The sequence below is a fragment of the Miscanthus floridulus genome, chromosome 13, assembly GCF_019320115.1.
Source record: "Miscanthus floridulus cultivar M001 chromosome 13, ASM1932011v1, whole genome shotgun sequence".
Taxonomy (NCBI): domain Eukaryota; kingdom Viridiplantae; phylum Streptophyta; class Magnoliopsida; order Poales; family Poaceae; genus Miscanthus; species Miscanthus floridulus.
The window spans coordinates 57,718,688-57,725,132 of NC_089592.1; the positions used below are offsets into that span (position 1 = coordinate 57,718,688).

Below are 6,445 nucleotides of genomic sequence, written 5' to 3' on the forward strand. Positions count from 1 at the left end.
CCACCATCATGGCCACTGCCAACAGCAGTCAGCAGATTGTGAGTACCACTCGTTCGCTTCAGTTCCTGCAGATTATGAATTCCGTTTTCAGTCTGCTTTAGTGCTACATTGACCTAATGTGTGACTGCAACTCTGCAAGTGAAAGGATTATTAGAAGCTTATGATTTTGTGATGTTCAATTGCTAGATCTGAGTGCCATTGATTTTGTTATTCTATAGTCTTTCACATAAAAATCATAGTCACCATGAAATGTTATTACGATTACTAGAAAGTTTAATAGATGAAATTTATTGTTTCATTTATCTAGACTAAACTGTCCACCTAAAAGTCATGGAATATTTGTTATAATCTGGTATAAATAAATGTGTATTGTCATTGAGTTTCAGTACAATCGCAGAGTTTAAGTCATGATGGAGTTGTGCATGAAAAATATATGTTCTGGTCTAATTTGAATTGTAAATTTGCATTTTTTTTGGCGGAAAAATGTACTGTAGGGGCGGTTGTAGACTGAACCGCCCCTACAAACAAGTATTATAGGGGCGGCTGGTACTACAGCCACCCCTACAAATCGATTTTATAGAGGAGGCTAGTGTTACCAGCCGCCCCTATAAATCGATTTGTAGGGGCGGCTGATAACACCAGCCGCCCCTACAAATCGATTTGTAGGGGCGGTCTGGGAACCGCCCCTACAAATACATGATTTGTAGAGACGGTATGGCAGGGGCGGCTAGCCGAGCCGCCTCTACAAACCATCGCCAGCCGCCCCTACAAATGCTTATTGTAGTAGTGGGCGGCGACCTAGCCGGATGGGGTGACGTTGACCGAGCATGAGCACGACGCGCGTCAGCCATGAAGCCGGGGTTGTTGCGACAACGGCGACGCCTGCGCTAGCGCTTGGGCAAATGGACCGCCTTCCCACGACCTGTAGGCGTAGGAGCGTCGGATTCGTTGAGCGAGGCCTCGGATTTTGAGAAGTGGTGCCTGCCACCTAAGCCCCCCGGTGACGCAGAGAAGGGTTTGGCGTCAGGGTCGAGGGAGCTCGTCCGGGGACGTGGCTGGCGTGGGTAGCGACTGCTAGCGGAAGGAGTTGCTGGAAGGTGGATCTTGCCGAGCTACGCGAGGCTTCCTCCTCCTCGACCTCATCTGCCCAGGAGCGGAGGGAGGGAGAGCCACGTTCCATTGCTGGGTGGTCGGCGCGGGAGCAGCTGATCACGGCGGGTGAGGGTGAACGCCGGGGCCGAGTGGCCGGTGGCGGACGAGGGTGGACACCGGGCCGGGGTGGCTGCCGGCGGGGAAGGGGAGGGGCGGGAGCGCTCACCTTATCTCACGTGCGACCTCATTTGCCCAAGCTTGTATACATTTAATCAAACTAAAAAAGTCTGACTACTTAGGAAGTGAGATGTGTAATTATTTTGAGACAAAAGGGTTAAGCACGTCTAGCATGACCCCGTCTCTTTTGTCTAGTAGTATCTACATCTACGTAGAGGAAAAGCTCGGGGAACTAAGGATGAATGTAGGTGCTGTTTGAAAAAGTTTCTCAACCACAACCATAGTCAAGCATATAGGTGGGAGGTTAAAGATTACTAGTCGTCAAAACATGTCCTCGCAGACTAAAAAATTAGTCAAAAAAACAAGCTATTGCCATGGGTTTAAATAGCAGCTATAGTACCGCTGTTATTTCTGCCGCTATGTCAGCTAGATGGCTACAATGCACTTTAGCCTCGCTAGGGTAAGATTTGCGTACTTGTGTTCATACTTTATAGGGGTAAGTGTGCGTGCGTGTTGTGGACGTCTGCGTTGTACCGTGTAATTCTAAAAAAATACTTAGTTGTGGCTTTCAAATAGCGGCCCTATTTCATTTTCAGCTATCTTTTGTTACTAAGTTGGCCTTTTGAAAGATAAAAAACTTGAGTTTCACAAATCATGTTATAATGTCATATTAAAAAATATTTCCTAGACTCTTAGAACCTTGAAAACATGTGTTTTCTTCATTAAATTTCATAATTTTCATGTTTAGTGAATCACTTAATTAATTGTATTTTTTATGGTTTTTAAAAGGCCATTATCTATCGTAGCTCCGCTGCAGGTACATTATAGCTTTAGGGCTCGTTTGGATGGCGCCCTCGCACGTACCTGCCTGCGAGGCAGCCGATCCTGGGTGACGATGTGCCTGGGAGGCACGATCCAAACAGCCACTTATAGCTCTAAAAAAAGATGCCGCTATTTGCTATAACCCACAATTCTAAACCTTTGCTATTGTTACCTTGTTTAAAATGTGAAATTTTATTGTCCGAAGGTAGTATGATCTGATAAAAAGCTTAAGACCATTACACACCATCATTGATAAAGCTTTTTTGTTTTCTACGTTTTCTCTATGAAACTAAACTGATTTCTATTAAATTTTTATATAATTTCTATAAAATTTTTATGTTTCAAATGGGCCATAAAAGTGAATGGCAATGCCAAAGTCTCACGGCACTACTAAAAAATAATTTTAGGAAACAAGAGTTCTTATTTTGGGAGGCGCTAACGTTTTTTGTTCGTCTCTATAAATAATTTTAAGACTCCCTCTCTCTCCCCCTCTACTGCCACCCTCAACCCGCCCCGCTCGATGCCGGCCCCAAAGGCTGACCGCACCCTGCCCCTGTGTCCCTAGATCTCGCCGCCACCCTAGATCTCACGGCAAAGGGGCCTCGCGGCTTCCTCGCGCGAGCAGACGATCCAGTGCTCAACTCAGAGGATCCGTGGAGGAGGAGGCGGCCTAGCCACTTTGTCGTCGCGGTGAGAATGTTATCACCACGACCATCATCTTCGCGTGGTGGCCCTGCCGCTGGCGTCATGGATCGGGTGATGACACTCCGGAGCGTGCCACGGATAGCAATGCGGAACGCTATGAAGAAGCTCGTCTTCATGTTGGGTAACTCGATGGACCTCCGCCGCCCACCGATCGTCCAACATAGTATGTCTTCATCTCGGCATCCTAGGTGAGTATGCCTTCGTCTTGGCTTCCATCGACTTTCACTCCCCTTCCTAGCTATATCGATGCTCCTTTGCAGGAGGTGAAGGAGCAGGCGGAGGTGGATGGATTGACGATGCGGCCATCCTGCCCATTCCTCGGTGGATGGATCAACGGTGAGGTGGATGGATCGACTGCGAGGTGGCTAGATGGGCTTGACGACCAGGTGGATGAATCAACGTGTGGCTAGGTGGGCTCAAATTTTTGTTTTTAAATAATTTTAGAGGCGAGTGTCCTAAGCACCCCGCCTTTGAAAATCTGAACTAGAGAGGCAGGAGAGGAGACCCACTGTTATTTTTCCATTTCCAGTGATGGGGAGCCCCATTCTTGTAGTAGTGTCAAGTGTGAGTGCGGCTAGCAAGCGTAGGCCCTTGCAAATGTAATTAAGAATGCAAACGCTCCGCTAACCCCGTCATAATCCGACCGCAGCCGACCACAAAACCCCCTTCTCGTGTTCGTTGCTTTTCCCTCTTCACCCGGCTCAACTGGCACAGAGTACACACAGCGCAGCCAACCACTACATAAGCTTGGAGAACCTAAGGTTTCCCCACCTCCATGTCCAAGGCCATCGCCGCCGCCGCCGCTAGCACGGCGCACCGTGGCGTGGTTGGCGTGCACCCACCTCGCCTTGGCCGCCGTCGACGCCGTCTTCTGCTTGTTCCTCGCAAGCATGTGGCTTCTCTTCTGGGGCCTGGCCACCAAGGAAATCGGGCGGCTTGCCTGTGGTGAGGGTTGCGCTGTGGTCACCGCGGCGTACAATGTCGTCTCTGTAGCGGCGGGGGTCACCCTTGCGCTCGTCCTCCCCTTCAACGTCCTACTGATGGCACTGATGATGGCCCGCGCGAAGGCGGCGGCGGCGGCGACGGCCACTGACATTGAGGCAACGAAGGTACGGAATGGGGGAAAATAGTGCCTTTTGGATCCAATTTTTCTAGCGCGGCGATGCCAATAGGATAGGTGTCATCTGAAATTGGAAGCTTTTGTTGCATAGGCGCAATTTTTAGCCTTGATTTAATTGCCTTTTGGTTCCGGTCCAGGAGCCTGCTCTGATTCTGAAAACATCGTATGCGGCAATGCGGGACACGCTGTGTGACTCCCTCATTCTTGGACTCCTTGCTTCAATGGCGTTCACCCTGCTCATGCCCATTGGTGTTCGGTGAAGGGGGACTCGCCCGTGATGGGGTGTCGTCGGGAGAGAATGGGTTCAGTGATTTATGACGTGGGAGCATTGGGCACGGTCATGGTGAATTGCTTCGTTTCATGCCCCGTTATGACAGTGAGGATTTGGAGGGCCTGGAGGATGGCGCGACATGCTCTGTGTTGTGGTATGCAGTTGAGGTATGCACCCTTTGCTCTGAGGCTCGTGTGTTTAGGCAGCAGATTTTTTTTTAATCTGTGTAGTTGCAGCCTGTTGACAGAAACCTTGAGCAAGCAATTCCTTTTGGTTTTAACTATCACTTTATCAATTTTGGAATCGCAACTGTTAAGCATGAATAACTGAACCATTCCTTACCCTAAACGAGATTCCACTAAGTTGTTCCGTAGAATGGAGTAATGCCAATCTGACTAAAGTGGTCATAGATGTGTTCAACTCACCTGCAGGTGACAGTGGAAACTCTGTTTTATGAAATTAGGTGTAGTTTCCCCTGTTGCTCACAGGATCATTGGCTTAAGTGAGTGAACCACTCACCAGTCTTGCCGAGCACCCGCTTGTGTTGCCGAGCACTCACTAATTAAGCCGACCACGTGTTGTTCGTCCCCAACGCACTATGGCTAGAGGTTGAAGAAAAGGTAGAACAGAGCATACACACAGTACAAGACATCAGCGTTGGCCGAAGCCCTGTATGTGAGATGGCAAATCTAAACTTACTTTACTGAGTTGCCGTGGTAGTCTATTTATATAATTATATCCATCTAGTCCTAGTACAGCGCACATGCTATAACAGTAACTAGATAATATACAGGGCTGACTCTGTGCTGGCCTCTGCATGTGGCTACAGGTGAGCCGTGCGGCGTCTACACCTGTAGCAGCTACAGTATCACAGCAGGGGGCCTTTTCGACGCCACCTTCCCTTGCTGTGTTCACACAAGGTAGCAGTAGATTATCTAACAATCTTTCCCTAATCCTACTGCTAACCCTTGTACCCTCTCCATGCCAATCATCTCCTTCAGCTCCGTGAGTTGAAGACGTCCAAGTGGCTTGGTGAGGACGTCCGCGAGTTGCCGACCAGTTTCGACGAACTCGATGACGATCTGCCCTCTATTGACACAGTCCCTGAGGAAGTGGAACTTCACGTCTGTTAGCTTCCGAGGGCGATGGCGATGGCGGGCTAGTTGTCTACCATCAGTGCTGGTGGGTGAGCTTCCACGTTGGTCAGCTCGCCCAGCAGCCGACGCAGCCACACAACTTGGCACGGCGCTGTGGCCGCCACTACGTACTCTGCCTCGCACGTAGATAGCGCCACCACCTTCTGTTTCAGCGACACCTATGAAATTAGGACCGACCCGAGGAAGACGAGCACACCAGAGGTGCTCCGTCGCCCGTTGATGTCCCCTGCCATGTCTGCATCGCTGAACACAGTGAGCTACAGCCTACTTTCACCGATCTTTGGGAAGATGATCCAATGATCTACCATCCCCTTGACGTAGCGCAGTAGTCGTTTCACCGTAGCCCAGTGATCCTCTCTGGGGTCCTCCATGAAGCGACTGACGTAGCCCACGACGAACGCAATGTCCAGCCTCGTGTGGACTAGGTAGCGCAGACCACCGCCAACGCTCCGATAGAGTGTCACATCCACGTTCGCCGCAGTACTGGCCTTCGTCAGCTTCAGCCGCTCCTCCATCGGAGTTACGCATGGCTTGCACTCAGCCATGCCACTCCGCTCCAACAACTTGGAGGCATACGCGCTCTAAACGAGCGTGAGTTCCTCCTTCCCCTGTCTCACCTCGATGCCAAGGTAGTAGGAGAGTATGCCGAGATTGCTCGCTCAAAAATGAGCCGCCATCTCGTGCTTCAAGTTGTTGATGTCCTCTGTGCGCGCACTGGTTATGATTAAGTCATCCACATACACACCGACGACAAGCTCCTCCTTCCCCCATCGCCGCGTGTAGAGTGCGTGCTCGGTTGCGCACCATTGAAACCCAAGCTCGCCTAGTGTGGCGTCAAGCTTGGCGTTCCATGCTCGTGGGGCTTGCTGCAGCCCGTAGAACGCCTTGCGCAGTCGGTGCACCCTGTGCTCCTCTCCCTTGATGGCGAAACCTGGAGGTTACCTGACGAAGACCGTCTCCGCCAGCTCACCATTGAGAAAGGCCGATTTAATATCCAAGTGATGGATGGACGCACCAGTCCTTTGCTGCTGCCAAGGCTAGTAGCAAACGGACTGACTCCATGTGCGCTACTGGCGCAAAGACCTACTCGAAGTCTATGCC

The 6,445-nt window shown here is 50.4% G+C and overlaps 1 pseudogene; it reads left to right on the forward strand.

Moving 5' to 3' along the window:
* Positions 1-714: 714 nt before the first annotated feature.
* Positions 715-5,020, forward strand: LOC136499865 (uncharacterized; annotated as a pseudogene).
* The last annotated feature ends 1,425 nt before the right edge of the window (positions 5,021-6,445 follow it).